The 19,899-nt window shown below is 40.8% G+C and overlaps 1 protein-coding gene across 33 annotated transcripts in view; it reads left to right on the top strand.

Annotated features, from left to right (window-relative positions):
• The first annotated feature begins 4,819 nt into the window (after nucleotides 1-4,819).
• The window catches only part of EPB41L2 (erythrocyte membrane protein band 4.1 like 2), a 214,070-nt gene continuing 198,990 nt past the window's right edge, over nucleotides 4,820-19,899 (top strand). For 27 of the 33 annotated variants that reach the window (XM_080666204.1, XM_080666200.1, XM_080666189.1 and 24 more), the window contains exon 1: nucleotides 4,820-5,042. The gene's annotated coding sequence lies outside the window, so the exon portion shown is untranslated. Of the gene's footprint in view, nucleotides 5,043-5,662; nucleotides 5,856-19,899 lie in introns of those variants that run through there. The other 6 variants (XM_080666202.1, XM_080666193.1, XM_080666184.1 and 3 more) reach the window with 3 other exon arrangements.

Below are 19,899 nucleotides of genomic sequence, written 5' to 3'. Positions count from 1 at the left end.
TCTTTTATCAGATAGTATAGAGGCCTGGTGCACGGGTGGGGGTCAGCTGGTTTGCCATGAAGGGTGTCCCAGATCAGGGTGAGGGTTCCCTTGGGGCATGGGGCAGCCTGGGCGAGGGGCCTGTGGTGGTTTGCAAGCCGGCCACGCCCCACGGTGACCCAAGAGGAGGCCCTGGGATCTGGGATTTATTTATCTTCTATAATTGAAACTTTGTAGCCTTGAGCGGAGCCAAGCCTCCTGCTCGCTCTGTGGCCGCAGCCATTTTTGTTGGGATTTGTTTATCTTCTATAATTGAAACTTTGTAATGGAGGCCAGGGCAGGCCAGGGCTGCGGGAGCTTGGCTTCCTCCATTGCCGGGGGCAACTCAAGCCTTCTGCTCTCTCCAGCTCCGTGGCTGCTGCCATTTTTGTTGGGATTTATTTATCTTCTATAATTGAAACTTTGTAGCCTTGAGTGGAGGCCTGGGCCTGCCAGGGTGTGCAGAAAGCTTGGCTTCCTCCATTGCCGGGGAAACCCAAGCCTCCTGCTAGCTCCATGGCCACAGCCATCTTGGTTGGGTTAATTTGCATACTCGCTCCTGATTGGCTGGTGGGCGTGGCTTGTGGATGTAGCGGAGTGATGGCTAATTTGCATATTACTCTTTTATTACATAGGGTTTCATATATACTCTATGTAAAATGGCAAAGACTGCTGTCTGTTCTAGGTAATGAGGACCATTTCAGGGCACAGATAGAAACCAGAATTCCTGATTCCTTTTAATCAGCTTTATTATCTACCAGGCTGTGAACTCCACCGCAGCAGGGACAAAGTGTTATTCATTCTTGAATATCCAGAGCATGGCATGAGGCCTGGTACAAAACGACATTCAGATTGTTACACTGAAATAATACATCTTTGTTTTACCCTTTCCAAATGTAGCTTTTTTGGGGGATTTTTATTGGACTTATTCTATTTCTGTTTTCAGCTCTAGGGAGCAATTGGCCATGAGATCCCATAGAGAGCAACTGTGGAGATTCTGCTGCAGCTACGGGAACCAGCATGCCCGGCTCCTTTCTCTTTTTTCACTGAGCCAGCTGAAGCAGGGCTGTGTGCATGGCACAGCTCCAACTCAAATCAAGGAAATACCTTGGTTTGGCAGGCTCCAGATGCTTATACCTGTTGTTATCAATATTTGGGAGTGGCCTTTTAAAAGGAGATTATTATCACTCAGTGTGACTTAGATTGAAAAGGACACTTAACTTTTTTGAGGGGAAAAATCTGTGGAAAACTTTACTACAGATGGGGGGAAAAGGGTTGCTTAAGGGCACTAGATATAAGACTAGAAAAAAATGGCTTCTGCGGTGAAATGTTTACCAAGGTGGCTGCCGGCAATGCTTTTCTTCTCTGTACACATGTTCTACTCTCCCTATCAAGTGGTGAAGTCTATGACTCCCTCTCCTTGAATTGGGACTGGCTCTCTGACTTGATTTGACCAACAGAACTGGTATGTGATGCTGTGACTTCTGGGCCTAAGCCTTAAAGGCCTTGTAGCTTTTGTTTTTATCTTCTCAGAAGCCAGGTGCCATGTAAAAAAGTCTGGGTTATCCTGCAAAATGGTCACGTGGAGCTCAGCTGGTGTGGCACAGTGGTTGAGTGTCAACCTATGAACCGGGAGGTCACAGTTCAATTCCTGGTCAGGGCATATGCCTGAGGTGTGGGCTCAATCCCCAGTGTGGGGCGTGCAGGAGGCAGGTACTCTCTCATCATTGATGTTTCTCTCTGAAATAAATAAAAACATATTTACAGAAAAGTCATGTGGAGAGAGAGAGAAAGAGAGAGGCCCTGGGAAAGAAGAGTTAATATGGAGGAGGAATTAGGCTCCCCAGTTAACAGGCAGCACCAGCTACCAGACATGTGAGTGAGGCCATCCTGGATCATTCACCCAGGTGTGCCTCCCAGTGGACACCACATAGAGCAGAGATGAACCATCCTATTGATCCCTGCTTGAATGCCTGCTCCAAAGAATTATAAGCAATAAAATGATTGTCGTTAAGTTTTGAGGTCATGTAGCCACAGATAACTGAAAATAGCTCCAAGGACTGGCCAGGTGATAGTGTTATTCCTGTAGGCATTTCTGTGGCATCTTCCCTTCGCCCCTCCTCAAGGCAGTGGAACTGGGAATGCATAGAATCCCAGCAAAGCTTGAGATTGCCGCAGTCAGACAGAACATGAGAGTGTATTGTCAGGTCTTCCTGCCTGTGGACCACGTAGAGAAAAGGCAGGTTGTGAATCCAGAGCCACTCCAATACTTCCTCCTGGTTGGGCTTGGCACCCAGAAGTCACAAAGATGAAAAAGGAATCACCAGTACAGTGAGATCCAGATTTTTAAAGAGCTGCTTATGTCAATGAGTTGGTAAGAAAGGGCCCTAAGGAGGCCCTGGGTAAATGTATAGTTCAAATTGCCAGGCTTTGCTTGTTGGTGGTGCTCAGGATTGAGGCTGCAATGATAAATTTGGATGTGGTGACTCTCAGGCTGGTATCTAGATTCCTCTTTTGTCTTTGTGTCAGTCACTTGCCTGTTACTCTACTCCAGTGGTCGGCAAACTGCGGCTCGCGAGCCACATGTGGCTCATGAGCCGCGGTTTGCCGCTCTGTTGACTAATGAGTTTGCCGACCACTGACCTAGACTCTCAATTCCAATAATTACAGGCTGTTGTTGTTCCTTGTGATTAAGCCCCTATCCCAGTGGTCAGCAAACTCATTAGTCAACAGAGCCACAGTTTGCCGACCGCTGCTCTGCTCTATCTAGTGAGAAGATGCAGCCTTGCTTTTATCAGTCTCTTTTCCTGGGGATTAATGTTCTGGCCTTGACCCACAGCCTGGTAGCCCTATCCCATGATGCCAGTGCTCCAGCTTGCTCACATCACTGGATATCACCTGTTCAGGACTTTGTCCCACTTGTCTGTCCAAACCCTTCTTTCCCTGTTAAGACCTCCCTGCTTGCTCAGACTACCACCTGTTGTTTGTCGACATCTGTATGGTACCATGTTTCATCTGTTTTCTTCACTTCCTTATTGCTCATGGAACTTGATTTTTCTCCCTTCAGTTCTTACCAGGTGCTCACCGAATCAGCTCCATTCCATTGGAAAGTTGGGGCCATGTAAGACTGTGTCCAAAATACAGATTCTAATTCTTCTTCCACAGAGTAACCTTTAGAATTTGATAACAACCTTTCCATCACTGTTAATCCTCTCTTTAGGTGAAATCTTATTAGTTTCCATGTTATCAAGGTCACCCATTTATGGATATAATTTAGCCTGTCAATATTCCCCTTAAACGGTGGCATACGGAAGTGATTCACATGCTTCAACAGAGAATATAGTAGAATATCATTTCCTATGGTAAAGGCATATTTTATGTTTTATTAATTTTGCCTACATTTATGTTATTACTTTGCATTCACATTTTAAAGGGTTTCCACCAGGAATAGATGAAGGTTTTATGGGTACTAAAGCTTATAAAACTTCAGGGACTCTCTTTAATAAAAAACTTTAAGATAAATATAGTTAGTTTCAAGGCATGTAAAAATAAGGGATCCTGAAGCTTAGGTTTTGTAAGTTTTATTGTAATCTGCTCAAAGTTCCCAATAGTATTGTCTGGTTAAATTCCTGGCTCTTCTTTACCAGAACTGCTATCTAATCAGGTTTTCTTTCTGTATCAGTGAATCTTATTAAATTTAACTTGGGCACTTAGCATATGGGGAATGAAATAAGTTAACATACGTGAGGGACTCTAGCACATAGAACACACAAATAAATGGTAGTAATTATTATTTTTATTACTTACTAGCAGGACCTTATCAAATAATTTATCCTCTCAACTCTTAATTTCCTCTCTGATGTAATGGAGATAATACTTGTCCTGCCTTCTTCATAAGTTAATTGTGAGGATCAAATGATAAAATATGTGAATGTGCTTTGGTAACTGAAAAGCATCATACCCAGGGAAGGCATTGTAACTGAGGTTTCATATGGTATTGTTAATTTTTGAAAAGGTTATACCTAGGAATGAAAAGAAGATTTTATGTTGGCTAAGGTGGAGTCACTAAAGACTTCATTCAATAGCAGTGTGAGGAAGCAAAGGACAAGAGGCGCAGATGCTGGAGGCAATGACCTGCACATCCTGTTGGCCATGCCAACACTCAGAAAAGATGAAATAAGTAAAATGTGAGAGCATGTAATTACACAAAGGAAAGAACTGGAAAGGTGGTATGTGTATGTGTGTGTGTGTGTGTGTGTGTGTGTGTGTGCTTTCCTAAATTGGACTCAGTCTAGGTCTCCAGCCTCTTCAGCCACATCCTGCTGTGCAGCCCCAGCTCCCAGGCCTCTGCCTGGAGAAATCCTACTCACACTTTAGGTTCAGCATAAAAGCCCCTCCTCCCCGGGGTTTCCCCAATTCCTCTTGTTCCTCCCACAGGAAGAAAAATAGTTCCTCTTCAATGCCCTTTCTGTGACCACTTCCACTCTAGGCTGAGAGGGACCCAGTTGTCCTTATTTCCACGCATCTAGGGCCTAGCCTCGCCTGCCACTGAATAGGTGTTCAATAAACGTTTAGTCAGTGAATTTACTTTGGAAAAATAAGTTTTAAAAGTTGATAAAAGGGCGTTTAAGGTTGGAATTCGTGAGTAAGAACGCCTTGCACACAGCATTAGCAGTTCTCCAGCACAGCGTGGAGGATCTGATGTCCCTTCAGCCTGGGGTACCAGGCGACCGATCCCAGGAAATCCCGCGGGAGGGGCCGCCCGCGCCGGGTTGGGGGCGTGGCCTGGAGGGGGCGTGGCAAGGCTCGCGGGGGTTTTCATGCCGGGGGCGCGTCCGGCGGGGGCGCGGGAGGGGCTTCCGCCGCGAGGGGGCGGGGCTGGCGTCCGGAGTTCGCTGACGGTCCCAGCCAGGGAATTTCAATTTGAAACCTACCAGAAGGGAGGAGGCGGGCGCGGCTGCCGGCGGCTGGGGCTGAAGCAGGACCCGTCCCTGCGGCGAGAGCTCCTGAGGTGCGGTGTCCGGGTAAGGAGGCGGCGGAATGGCGGGCCTGAGGCGGGGGGACCCGGGCCGACTGACTAGTGGTCCCTGCGGAGCTGCAGGGGTGGCTCGGATTTTTCCTGTGGCAGCAGCTGGGAAGCTGATCCCAGGCAGGAAGCGGTGGCGGGACGGTCCCTCCGGGGGGAGGGCGGCCGGCTTTTGGGTTTTCTGTAGCTCTCCCTCTCCTGTCCTCCCCCTGACTACCGGACCCCGTTCCCTCTCCGGGGTCCGGGTCCTGTTGCTCCAGGCCGGTTACTCGCTTCTCCGCTCCACTGTGGACCCCTCGTCCTCTTCCCCGGGAGCCGGGGCCAAGTCTCGTCGTAGCCGGGAGAGGTAGGGGCATGGTGAGGACTGTGCGGCTCCGCCTGGTGCCGTGGGCTCGGGGTCGCGCGTCCCGGACCCCGAGGAGCGGCTGGAAGAGGAATCCGGCTCCATCCGGGCGCGGCGAGAGAGCGGGTACCGGCCGGGAGCGGCCGCCCGCCTGCGGCGCCTGGCGATGTGCGCGGGGACCCAGCCGCGGCGGCCTTCGGGAGGGTGATTTGGGGAGAGGAAATGCGGGCGACGCCGCCGCGCCTCCCTGGGCTGTCCGCACGCGTGGGCACTGCGGGAGCCGGGGGAGGGCCGCGCGCCAGCCCCCGCGCCCGGCGGGTCCGGCCCGGCGTCCGCCCGCGCAGATGCCGGGAGAGACGCACGTTTTGAGCGCCGATCCTTAAAATTCACACATCCAGGCCCTCTTACCACGGATGGCATTTTTTTCCTCCTCCGGGCCTGGAGGCAGAGGGTTGGGAGCATGTTTAGGTGAGCTGCTGGGGAAGGACGCGGAGGAGAAGGGAACGGAGCGGGCGGAGTTGGGATTGGCGTCCGGGACCACATCCCCAGCCCGAGGCTCTGTCCCAGCCGCCGCAAGGGACGTCTGCGGACAGACGTCCGTCATTATGCTTCCCAAGATCGCTAATCTCCTCTGAGGTCAGGGTTGTTGGTTTGTTTGTTTTTTGTGAAGTTAGAAGAACTCTGGCCTAGAGTCTGTTATTCTTGGGAGGGGTCTCAGTGTGGGGCCCTCCCTACTGACGGAGGACCCTTAAATGGAATCCCCCTTCCCCACAACCGCTGCCCTGTCTTTAAGAGCCCTGGGAGGGTGGGAGAGAAGGGGGGTAACCTAGAAGAGCTGAGGATGTATTTTCCCTTTTCGGAATCACATCTTTTCCTCAGTTTCTTGAACCTCTTGCATCTGAAATGGCATGTGTGTGCCAGGTGTCTTGTTCTTCTTGTTAGTTATTTAAGCTTCGTTTTCCTTTATTCTTCCCTTTTCTTCATTCCCTCGTTATTTTTTCCCTTGTTTTTGTTCTTCTTTCACCGGAATCCATTCTATATATCTAGAATACTGTATTGAGAATAAGCATTTTAGTCGGTGTCCTTGCATTTAACACTCGAGGGAAACTGAGGCAATTTTTTGGCCGAAGGAGCTGGGATTTGGACTTCTCAGTCTTTGAACTGGTTCAGCCCTATTTGGCACATTGCTGTGGGAAATCACTGGATTGCTATTGCAGCCACTGATGGAGTTGCATTGCAGTGCAATCTTGAATTGTGATAAGGGTGAACCCCGTACATTCAACAGACTGACACAACTTTTAAAGAGCTTGGCTGTGTCACCTGTCAGCTTGAGTGATCAGTCCTATGATTTAATTTAAGAACTACCATCAAACTTCAGATATCTACTCTTGGAGGTTATTAGAGAACTGTACAAGTGGAGATGGCTTGGAACAAAATGGCATGGATTTAAGGCTAATTTAATCCTATGCTATCTTCCTCGCTTCTTGGGCAGAATTCCCACTGAAGTCTGTAGTGGTCTTGTGTGCAGGAGGACTGCTGAGAACAAGAGGCTGCTCATATAGAGTAACGGGAAGGGACAGTTTCTTTCCCTTTTAAAACACCCCTCTTTAAGAAAGACCTAGTCATATCAGTTCTTTAATCTTTTACCCGTGGTTGAAGTAGTTAGAGCACGGTGTGCAAAGAACTTCCAGAGAAAAGATGTGGCTGAGTTGAGCCCCCAACCTCAAATTCTTGATATCTAAATTGGATAGGGATGCTTAAAATGATTAAAAGCCATAAAAAGAATAATCATTTAACAGTTAGAATTTTATTTCAGTAAAATTATACCTAACTTGTATAAAAAAATTTAAACTGTTATGGAATATTTTCAACTAGGTTTGTATTAAACTGGGTATGTATACAATTGGGTATGTATATTAAAATCTGAAATTGAATTCCAAGTAGAAAGAAGCACATTTTCAGATTTAGGGAACAAATCTGAAGAGAGGCCCACCCAAAAAATAACTATGTAAGCATAAGACAAGGAAATTCAGATAGGTCTTACAGTGTTTGGAGAGTTAGTACAGTTTTTATATTTAGTGACTATTTGGGCCCAACATTAGATCTGTGAGCGCTTGGAGGTTTTCAGGTTAACTTTGTGCTGATCTGAGTTGGTGAACTTGTTAGGTCCTCTGCTTCTTAACGTAACATTCTTGTGGTTTACCCTTTCCAAATTGCCAGTTCTAAAGAATTGAATTTAGAAAACCGATCCAGTCACCAGATTTTAAAAATAGATTTTTAAAAATCATAACCATGTCCATGTGTACTACCCAACCACTTGCTTTCAACTAAAAATACTTGCAAAGATGACAAAGCAGTCCTCAACCAAAATATTTATTGGTAAAATTACTCTGTAATTAGTAATATTGTATAGTTATGTTTAACATCAGGTTTTGCTCTGAATTACCACTCTCATATTACTGTGGTAGAGAACTACAAAGGTTCTATCTTTGCCATTTTATTTAGGAATGTGGGGTTTATATTTTATATAACAGAATGCTAAATATTTTTTGAAGATTTGACTTTGTTTCTGTTTTCACAGTTAAGTCTGGGCCTTTTTTCTTTGTGTTGTTTTTTTTTTTGAAATGAAGTAGTCTAAAAGCTGTGTGTGGACTTTTCGAAAAGAATGAGTTGCTAGTATTTTTATAAAGCACTAAAGTAGTTTATAGGGATCAATACTACTGAGAGTCAAATTTTGCGTTTCTAAAATCTGTATTGTTTACTTGGAGAAAACAAAGGAAATGTGCCCCCACCCTCACCCCCTTTATTTAGAAACCTTTTCAGTGGCCTTGTTTGCTTTTTCAGATTCAGAATGACTGTACCTAACCATTGGGTACCCTTACAGATTTAAAAGCCTCAAGTAAATGTTTGTGCTGGCTCCAGTAGTCAGCAAATACTAGCCAAACCCTAATTTACTGCCCTTTTATAGAATCTTGGAATCTCAGGGCCAGGGTTGGACCTTTAGAAGTCAGCAAATCCATTTTCAGCCCTTGACCCTCAACACACAAGCATTTCCAGGCTCTTTGGAAGGCCTGAGTTAATAGAAGATTTGTAGATGATTCCTCCACAGATTCCAGACAGAGTATCCTCTGGGATTGCTATGTTTTGGCACAAACCAGCAACTTGATATTCAAAAGATTTTATCATTTCTCTGACTGGGCAGTGCCCCAGATTAAAATCTAAAATAGAGTCAATGCCTGGTGTCATTAACTACTGGGGAATGGCCTCCAAATATAAATAGTATAGTTATTTAGAAGTTACAGGTAAAGCAAAGAGGAAAGAAAAAAATTATCTTGAATATCAGCTAGAAATAACTGATAGTGATAACCAATGATTTTTTAAAAGTCCCCCCCCCCCATAAAGTGTGTGTCTGTGTATTTTGTATAAGAGAGGGAATACTATAAAAGCAGGAATATATATTCCCTCCCTCATACACTTAAAAAAATATATTTGTTATGTGAAGCATTGTTTACAGTTAATAAATTTGATGAATCAACTCATTGACTCTATATAATATATTGGAGGGTGCTGTTTTTTGATTAATCCTCACTTGGGGATATTTTTTCCATTGATTTTTTAAAGAGGGGAAGGGAGGGAGGGGGGAAGAGAGAGAGAGAGAGAGAGAGAGAGAGAGAGAGAGAGGGAGAGAGAGAAACATTGTCGTGAGAGACACACATCGATTGGTTGCCTCCTGCACATGCCCCAAAGCAGTCTGGGATGGGGATTGGGCCTGCAACCCAGGTACATGCTCTTGACTGGGAATTGAACCCCTACCCTTTGGTCCTCAGGCCTGTGTTTTAACCACGGAGCCAAATTGGCCAGGACTGGAAGTGCTTTTAGTGAAGATTCTTTGAAAGTTGGAGTTGACTTTGTAGAACCTAGTACTGTTACACGTAGAGATGTCATATAGATAATATTTCATATAGGGGATTTGCTGTTCCTTCTACTGGATGTTTCCCTTTGTTTTGTGGTTGGCTTGTTTCCCTTTGGCTTATGCGTTTCTTAGTTGTATGTTTTTCATGTCTAGAAAGGTAAATAATCTAGATACTATTTCCTAAATACCTAATGTTTGGGATGGTATTTATTTTTAATGAGAATTTCAGTGAAGTTATCAAAATTCTTATTTTTAAAGTAATGTCTCTTACATTTAGACCTGATGTGGCCCTATGAGTGCATTCACATTGCTTCTGGATTTTATTTTTCTTCAAAGATTGAAATTGGGCTAATTTCATATTCTCAGTTACTTTTAAAATGGAAATCTGTTTTTATTTCACAGATACAGCTCTATACTTTGGTATTTTTCTACTTTGGCATATTAGTATCATAAAGGTCTAAATGTGTATAGATTTGCCTCCCCAATGATCTTTATAGTTATACTAGTGGCCTGATGCACGGATTTGTGCACATTGAAAGGAAATTAATTAGAAGAAATACTTTAATATCGCTATTCACCCTTTCTCTATAATAGAAGTGTCAACCAAATTCACGATCGACAATGACAGATCAAAACACACATGTGTAGTTAGTACCAGCAAGAGCTTTATATGTATCCTGCATGTGCAAGTCAACTTAGCAGTTTATATATATAGATGGAATAAATTTAAGGAATGAGAATTGTCTTCTTATTCGCTCTGAGAAGTTTCTTACGTAAGGTTTTCCTTTGTCCAATTTGGTGTCATGGGTTCCAAAGTGATTTTGTCACTGTTCATCTATAGAACCTTATTGTCTAGGTCAGTTAGGGAAGTTCATTGTATCTAAACTAAACCTTTTATGCTATAATTGAAAATCCATTTTTCTCTTGCTTTGCTCTTTTTATGGCCTTGTTTTCAACCTCCATGAAAGAATTTTCAATACATAAAAGACTTGTGTTACCCCATAGTTGCCTTTTGCCAAGATAATTGTGCTTTTAAAATTTTCTCATGTAAGTCTGATTACCCAGCTTTCTAATCATCTTTTCCAAGCCCTGAATTCAGGTTTTTAGACCTCCTGATGAGCTTCAGAGTTGGACTCATCACCATGATAACAACAGTGCTGAGTATAATCTCATTTTTTAGTTTCCTGTGTTCTACCAGTATACAAGCTTGAAGATACTAAATTAAAATGTAGTTTACACTGCCATAATTGTTAGATTCTCTGTGTTTTTGTCCAAACAGTCTATTTGTTTATCACTTTAAATTCATCTACCTAGACCTAGAGCAGCAATTTTAAATCTTTTTCATCTCATGGCACACATAAACTAATTACTAAAATTCTGTGACACACCAAAAAATGTTATATTTTTTGCCAATCTGACAAATAATAGTCATAATTTTGATTCATTCAAATTGGACGGCTATTGTGTTGGCTGTTGTCAGTTTTTTATTTGACAATCTAAGGGTAAATAGGTTAATTAGTGTCCCTGATTAAATAGTCAGGTATTATATGTCTTAAAAATTCTTACAGCACACTGGTTGAAAATTACTGAGCTAGAGGACCAAAAGGGAGTGTAGAGATCATTTAGTACAGATTCAGTCTTAGGTGGGAAGTGAGGTTTGTGGGAAAGGAGTTGCCCAGGGTGGGAGTCATGGGTTCACGAACTTCCTGAGACTAATTGGTGTGTGAGTGTGTGTGTGTGTGTGTGTGTGTGTGTGTGTGTGTGTGTGAGAGAGAGAGAGAGAGAGAGAGAGAGAGAGAGGGAGAGAGACAGAGAGAGAGAAGGAGGGAGGGAGAGAAATTTGGCGAGCAGTTTTTGAATGGGTTTTGGGAAACAGAAAAGATTAAAAACAGACCTAGTTCATTTCTTATTTTTGATTTTTGATTTTAGGAAATTAAAATCTTAAGAGGTCTTTTATTTTTTTATTTTTCTTAATGTTACTCTATTGTACTTTCATCACTGACTCCCCCCCCCCCCCCACTTATTTTCATTTAATTAAATTCTTTTGTCTTTTTTTTTTACCCAATTATCAAGGTTAAACTGAATTCTGATGGCATCTTGGCCTCTTACATTCCTACCTATGAATTTAACAAATGGACTTTCATTTTCTCACAAATTTTTTTTAATGGAAATCTCAATTAGAAGAGACCAGTCTACACTATTTGTTGCTGGTTAGACTGGCATTTAAGTCAGTAACCTTGGGTAAATTATTTCGCAAAGCCTCAGTTTTCTTATCTTTAATATGGTGTTGACAATCCTAACCTCATAGAATAATATGAGGATTAAATGAGTCAGTGTTTATAAAATGCTAGTCCTTATAAAATGCTTTTACATGGTGCCTGGCATCTTTGAAAATTGTTAGGTTAAAAAAGGATCTAGTGGTTCAATTGTGAATATGTGGTTAGCATTTTTTTTTTTTTTTTTTTGCAGTGTGAGGAATAATTATCTATGTGGAAGTACAGTCTTTGAGATGGAACTGAAATTTCCCATGGTGATCATAAGTCAAAACCACTTTTTAACAATTTTAGTACAGTATTTCTAGAACTTTTGAACTTTTAGAAAACTGTCCTAACAAGTTGTTACCACTTTTGGTAGTATTTAGTATACATATGTATGGCAAAGCTGTTTGGATCTAGTTTCAATAAGACAGGGTGTTCATAAAATTTCCCAGGGCCAAGAGACCAAAGGAAGTCTGACAACTTCAGCATTATAAGGGAATTTATATACAAAGTGTGTCTTGGGCTATAGCAGTACAACATGGCCACTCTGCTGCATGGCAGGTGCTAAAGAATTAATATAGAATAGGGCAGGATGGATGGGGTACTAGTGTATGGAAAACGCCTTACATGCTTGCTCTAAGCAGGGCAATGACCTGTTCCAGGAGCAAGCATGCCGTGGGGTGTGGGGAAGGGGTCAATCAGAAAGTTTCTGGGAGGATTTACAGGAAACAACCTCTCTTCTGGCCCGGATCTGGCTGGTCCCACAGTGGTAACATCATGGAACAGTCTGTCCTCCATACAGCCAGACTGTAGTCTTTTTGTTACGTTGTCAGAGGTATCTGATTTTGAGTGTAAAATATATATGCTATATTATAACTTCCTCTCTAACTTGAGTAAGCTTGCTGAAAGAAAGCTGTGAATGGAATTTTTATTGATAGCGTTTAAATCTCTGGAAGTAGCATTAAAATGTGACCTTTATAGACTCAGTACATATTTTTGTACGTGAAATAGATCTGTAGATGTTATTTTCCTTTGACATAGTGGGTTTTTTTGGTCTAATACTTATTTTTTCCCCATCACCATTTATCCCCCCATACCCTCTTTCACCCCCCATCCATGTTGTTTTGATTACTAGTGTGATTCCTCCAACTATGTTCTTTCTCAAGATTGCTGTTGTTATTCGGGGTCTTTTGTGGTTCCACATAAATATTTGGAGTATTTGTTCTGGTTCTGTGAAATATGCCATTGATATCTTGATAGGATTGCATTGAATGTATAGATTACTTTGGGTAGTATGGACATTTTAATGATATTAATTCTTCCTATGCATGAACATGCTATATGTGCTTCCATTTATTTGTATCTTCTTCAATTTCTTTCTTCAGTGTCTTGTAATTTTCTGAGTACAGGTCTTTTACATCCTTAGTTAAACTTATTTCTAGGTATTTTATTTGTTTTTGAAGCAATTGTGAATGGGATTATTTTATTAGTTTCTGTTTCTGACAATTCATTATTGGTGTATAAAAATGCAACTGATTCCTGTATATTTATTTTGTATCCTGCTACTTTACTAAATTCATTTATCAGTTCTAGTAGTTTCTGGGTGGGATTTTTAGGATTCTGTATATACAGTATCATGTCATCTGCAAATAATGACAGTTTTACTTCTTCCTTTCCAATTTGGATGCCATTTATTTTTTCTTATTGCTGTGGCTAGGATTTCCAGTACTATGTTGAATAAGAGAGGTGAAATCTGACATTCCTGTCTTGTCCCCCATCTTAAGGCAAATGCTTGTAGTTTTTGCCCATTTAGCATGATGTTGGCTGTGGGTTTGTCATATATGGCCTTTATTACATTGAGATATAGCCCCTGTATTACTACTTGGCTGACAGTTTTCATCATAAATACGTGTTGGATTTTATCAAATGCCTTTTCTGCATCTATTGATATGATCATGTGGGGTTTTTTCCTTCATTTTGTGTGGCATATCATGTTTATTGTTTTGTGGATATTGTACCAACCTTGCATCCTTGAATAAATCCCACTTGATCATGGTATATGATCTTTTTAATATATTGCTGGATTTGGTTTGCTAATAGTTTGTTGAGGATTTTAGAATCTATGTTCATCAGGGATATTGGCATATAATTTTCTTTCTTTATTGTATCTTTATCTGGTTTTGGAAATAGGATAGTTCCGTGTATTTAATTATAACTGGTCTCCTGTTTTAAGCTCTGTCTGTCACCTCGGTCCTCAATGGTATTGTTTCTGGTAGGTTCCCACCAAAACAGGAATTTAGGGTTTGGCTTCCTCTGTTCTGGTAAGTTTGTTACTCTGTACATCTGTTTTCCATCTTCTAAAATTCTGTTGATATATCTTATCTGCTGGACTGTCCCCTTGTGTGTGTGTGTGTACTTTTACTTTTTAAAATTTTCTTACTGTCATTTTAGTGTGGTTTTGGGAACAGAAATTAACTCATGTTTAGTCCACTGATTTTAGGGTTTTAAGTTGATAAAGTAAAATTGCCAAGTTACTGTGGTACTCAAAATTTGGTAAGGACTACCACTTTAATAAAAATGGTCCCTTTTTGTCATGCCAGATGCTGAGTTGAACTTTAGTTATATTATATGTACATATAGAGAGAAAAGTCAGACAACTTAGTCAACATGTAGAGTGAATGTGAATGAATGATGATATGTCATTGAATAAGAAGGTGCTTCCTAGAAAGAGATCAGCAAATGTATTATATTATTTCCTATAATATTTCAAGGATTAGTTCAGTACAGATGCTTATGAAGTTATATACTATATATTTGAACTAGATTTAGAAATAAACAACAAAAACAAATTTGGTGAATGTGTATCAGAAATGGCCACCTTATTTTAGAGTTTACTGTATATCTTACTTTATCTTCAGATGACACATGGTTTGCATGCATAAATTTATATATTCTTTGAATATTGAATATAGAGGAAACTTGGAAGATAGGTGGGTTTTGTTAAATACTTTTAAGGTGAAAAATTTCATTACTAGGGCATGAAATAGGGAGAGTGAAGATACATATTTTAGGGATTTTTGTATATGGGGTTTGGGGAAAGTGAGACAAAAATGGAGATCTGAATAAGGTAGTGGCTGTGAGGTCTGAGGAAGTTCCAGGAAGATCCGAAGGCTCATGCATATATATGTGGTTAGTGTTGGTTAAGTTACTCAGTGGTTTCTAAATTCAAATACTTTATTCATTAATGTAAAAGTGTTGCAATAGATCAGGACAGTATTTTCTTAAAAGTGTGGTGGTATGTTAAAATGATTTGAGATGATACACAATGAATCTTTTTCTTACAGTGGTTAAATATATATGCCAGTGTGCATCAGAAAAATATGCAAATACTTCAAAATTACAATTGCTATAACAGCATAAGGCTAAAGTAGGTAAATTTTAAGTGACTTGATTTAAAGATCAGAATAAAATAAATAATAACATAGTGGCTGTTTGGATTTGGCAAAAATTATCAAGTAAGTTTGTGAATAAAGTTTGAGGAGCATTGGGTAGTTTCAAAATATGATTTCCTTAATCAAAGTGCTTTGTACATGCCTTCTTTATCCTAGTAGATAACAGCCTGAAACTATATGGTGAGTGTGGCATGGACTTATAAGCCTTTTCTTTCCTTTTTTTAAAATTCTGTTTTAATTTATACATTTTTTTTTCTCTTCTCAAAATCAATTCTTAGAACATTTTCTCATTTGATTCTTAAAACAATTTCATACCATAGGTCTGACCGTTGAGAAAAGTGAGTCAGGAAGAGGTTAAACATACCCAAAGTCATTTGGCAATAGTAATGGAGCTTCAGGCAAAGCCCAGGTCTGCTTGTTGTCTAGAGTTATTCTTTCTACGCTGTTCTCTCTTGCTGTTAATGGAGTTGCCAATTGAATTTTTCTTGGAGAACTCAAGAAGCTTGCCAAGTTTTGTAGCTAGAGGGCTGTCCTGTGACTTTCATATATTTGTATCTTGAGCCCAAAAGGTAGACAGCTAGGTCTTCCAAAAATAGTTCAATAAATGTGTCAGCATTTTGAAATACTATTGAAAAAACAAGGAAGCGGATGACCTATGGGATTATTGGAAAGTGATGCCAAAGGCTTTCACAAGTATTTGAAAAGCAAATGTGGCAATGGTCATATGCAGGATTATGGCACATATTTAACCTTTATTTTTGGAGCCCATTTTTATTGTGATAATCTTTTACTTTTCCCCAATACGCTCTGTTTAATTAATTGCCTTTGATTGTGGTTAAAAATAAAAAAGCTGTTAAGTGAACATCTTCCTTAGAAAATTACCTGTAATCCACTTCTCTTAAGGAGAAAAAGGAAAGCTCTTTTAAAAAAAAATGAATAAAAATTGTGCATGAGAAAGGTTAAAGTGTTGAGTAATGAGTTGGGTCTGTCCACCAACAAAGGAATTAAGAGTTTATTCATAAGTTTGTAACCAGAGCTGTTTCTGGATCTTGGCCATTAAAATCAACATCAATAAAGCTTGGATCTTAATTTCCTAATGCCAAGATTGTCTGTTTTAAATTATGCACATAAGGGAATGTGAATACATTTGTGTTGTGTCCCCCTCTCCTCTACTCCCCTCCCCCTCCCTGTATTCCTCCCTCAAACAGAAAAATAAAGGTATATTGGAGATAATCTGAACTTTAGCAAATTTGCAGTGCTGGGCCGTAGATGTGGGCAGCATATGTAGTGCAGATGTGCCTCCAACTTTCCTTCTAATTGAGGCCAGTTCACTTTCATCCCCAATGATGCAAGCATAAACCCAACGAGTTGAGGGTGAATTCTAGAGCATTCTAAATATCTGTGATCTGTGTGTTACTTGCTCTGTGAAGCACATAGGATAGCAGTGAAGGATAATGCGGCTCTTTTTTAAGTACTTTTTATTATTAATTTTTTAAAAAAGCCATGTTTTTACTGTCTGGGCTGGGGAGGAGCCTGCAACCAAGGTACGTGCCTTTGACTAGAATGGAACCCGGGACCCTTCGGTCCGCATGCTGAGGCTCTATCCACTGAGCCAAACCAGCTAGGGCTCAGAGTGATTTCTTAAAAGAAAGTATACCATTGTCAGATATAGAATGTTTTTCTTTTTTAAAGTTTGTATTTTGGAAAATTTAAAATATACTCAGAAGTAGAGAGAATCTCATGTAATAAAGAGGTAATATGCAAATTGACTGTCACACCCTCACAAAGATGGCCGCCTACGACCAGGCTGGCAGGGGGGTTAGTGTGGGGCGACCAGGTCAGCAGGGGGGTTAATGAGGGACGACCAAATGACTGAACAGCAGGCTGCGTGGGGTGACCAGGCCGGCGGGGGGGGGGGGGGGGACGTGAGGGACAACCAGGCCAGCAGGGGGGGGGCAGTTGAGGGTGACCAGGCTGGTGGGGGGGGCAGTAAAAGGTGACCAGGATAGCAGGGGGGGCAGTTAGGGGCGACCAGGCTGGCAGCGGGGGGCAGTTGGCGACAGACCAGCGGGGGGGGGGGGCAGTTAGGGGTGATCAGGCCGGCACCCAGAGGCAGTGAGGGGCAATCAGGCTGGCGGGGGGGCAGGGGGCAGTTAGGGGCGACCAGGCAGGCAGGCAGGTAAGCGATTAGGAGCCAGCGGTCTAGGATTGTGAGAGGGATGTCTGACTGCCGGTTTATGAAGCTGACTATAGCTTAATAGTTAAAGTGCTTTTGCTAATTAATGCAAGCAGAATTTTTATGTTTGAGATAGTTTATTTTATAGTTTAATTTATACTTTTATTAAAATATAGTGTATACTTTCTTTGTAAAATACATTACATATTGAATTAGAAAATAATAATAGGTAACATTTCTTGAATACTTAATGTGTGTCAGATATTGACTGCTCTATGAGCATTTTTACAAATATTTATTAAGTTAATCCTACAGTAACCATGAGTGGTAAGTACTGTTCTTCTAGGTTTGCCTGATAAGAAAGGTTCAATAACTTGCTAATTAATGAGTCAATCAGCTAATTAATGTGTAGGCATTTGAACCCAGGCCTTCTGGTTCCAGAGCTTACAGTCATAACTGCTGGCCTATATTATCCCTAAGAATATTGTAATTTCTTTCTTCACACCCTGTTCCTACTTGCATTCCCCTCCCCAGAGGTAACTATTTTGAACCAGAACAATACTACACTATTGTATTGGGGTATAATTTGATCACTGTGGGGGTCAGAAACTTGAAAGCAGTTAATAAGAGTCTACTCATGTTCCTTTACTGGTTTTAGTTATAAAGAAAAAAGGGTGAGAGTGGAAGCATGTAGAAAGTAAGGTGCCAACTGCTGATGTCTGTCTTCCTTCTCCCTTAACGGTTTTTTAAAGCGGAATGTTGAGGCTGGCTGGAATGTTGATAGGTCACCAAGGAGTTGCTGAAGCCAGTGGTTCTAAGCACCACTGAATGATCAACATTTTTGTCTTTCGTTGAGTATCTTGAAGTGCCAGATGTATTGTTAAACTTTGGTCATCATTGGTATGTCCTGTAAAGTATACACTTGTTGGAGTTTGTCCTGAGTCTATAGTGACTGGAATTTTGTTTTGGTCATCATTGGTATGTCCTGTAAAGTATACACTTGTTGGAGTTTGTCCTGAGTCTATAGTGACTGGAATTTTAACAAACCAGCTACCTGATACTGTCCCTCTCAACTTTTTTTTTTTTTTTTTTTCTGAAAGGAATAGAGGGTAGAAAATTATCTAGCTCCAAGTCCCAGTTGCAGTTCAGCAATTACTAAGTGTGACAGTTGGGTAAGTTGTGTTACTTCTTGTGTCTGTTTCCTCTTAAGTGATTCAGATGCCCCAAAATAAGTCCTCATCCATGTAGGATGTTGTGTGTGCCTCTTCTGTTTGTCTTTGTGGAGAAAGTCATTTAAAGTACCCTTCCTTAGGGGAAAAACACACATAGGATTTTGGCAAAACATTTGATAAAGCTTTCATGGTATCTTTATAGCAACTTTGGGAAAAATATTCTGTGGTGGGAAGTCTGTGGTGGTGTTTGTTACTGAAATTTTAATCTTGGTTTTCTCTTATCCAAAATATTTTTGCCAGTGATTTTTATGATGAAGACAAGGACTGCTGATCAGATTTACAGATTCATGGAAGTTTGTATGGAAACAATAAGCTGCATATAGATTGTCTTGTTAGATATAAAATTGGTTGAAATTAATAAAGATAAAATTGGTTGGAAATAAAAATTAAAAAAAAAGAAATAAAGCTTATTGAAAGACTTCTAAAACACTGCAGTCTTGGCCTTCTATTCAATGGGAAGTTTTATTAAAAAGTAGTAGATGCCTGTTTATTCCTAAGTATACGACATACTGATTTCTGGTCTCAACTTCACTAAAATGACTCTTTTTCAGGTAATGTTAGGTCCTGTTGTCAAATTATCAAAAATATTTTTCCAGGTAATATTTTTGACCAACCATACTGTCTTTGAAGTTCTCTCAACGTATTTAGAGCTCTTTATTCTACTTCTCCTGTGTTTCACATATTTCTTTTCCTCTGGCTATCCTTCCAGTTTTTCCTGTTTCCCAGGGTTCTTAGCCCTGACTAATTTTGTATCACCCAAGATTTCACCTACCATCATTATCCATTAACACAAATCTCTCTCAAGGCTAAGTCTTTTTCCTGAGCTCTGCATCGTTATATAATTTAGAAGAATAGCTACCGGTATCTCAAAGAAAGTTTTTAAATGAATATGTGAAATATATTATGCAGAATGTGGGCTGTAATTGATTATTCTCGTTTGACTTGGAATATTTTTCATTTTAGGTATTGCATTTTAAGAGGTATGTAGTGTGAACTAAGTATATATTTGTTCAATAAAAATGAGTGGAAGCTTAGACAAACTGAAACCATGTCCCTGAAAGGGTGCCTGGGTTGTTGAGGTTAGGAGGAACTGAAGTATGGGAGGAACTAGCTATTGAAATAACTGAAAGGGTAAGATTTGCTGGAGTAGGCAACTCTTTGAACATTGGAGTTAGAGAAAGTAGAGAGTGGAAGGGGCAGTCTTGGGAGGGAGTAAGTTTCCCAGGGTTTGAAGGTCTAAGGCCAAAGGCTGATAATCACCTGCTGGAAGGTGGGAGGAAGATTTATGGGAGTGGGTTGGGGGGAGGATGGAGCTTTGTGATCACTGACATGTCTTCCAAGATTATATAATTTTCATTTTGTGACTTGCTGCAATTTTAAGGTGAGTAAAGTTATTTAAGTGAAAATATTAATTCTGAATTTATTTGCCACTATTCTACTTGTTTAAGTAAAAAATATCTCACTGGCCCTGGTCACTGTGG

Source organism: Plecotus auritus, assembly GCF_963455305.1.
Source record: "Plecotus auritus genome assembly, chromosome: 4".
NCBI lineage: Eukaryota > Metazoa > Chordata > Mammalia > Chiroptera > Vespertilionidae > Plecotus > Plecotus auritus.
This window is presented reverse-complemented; position numbering and strand designations above follow the sequence as displayed.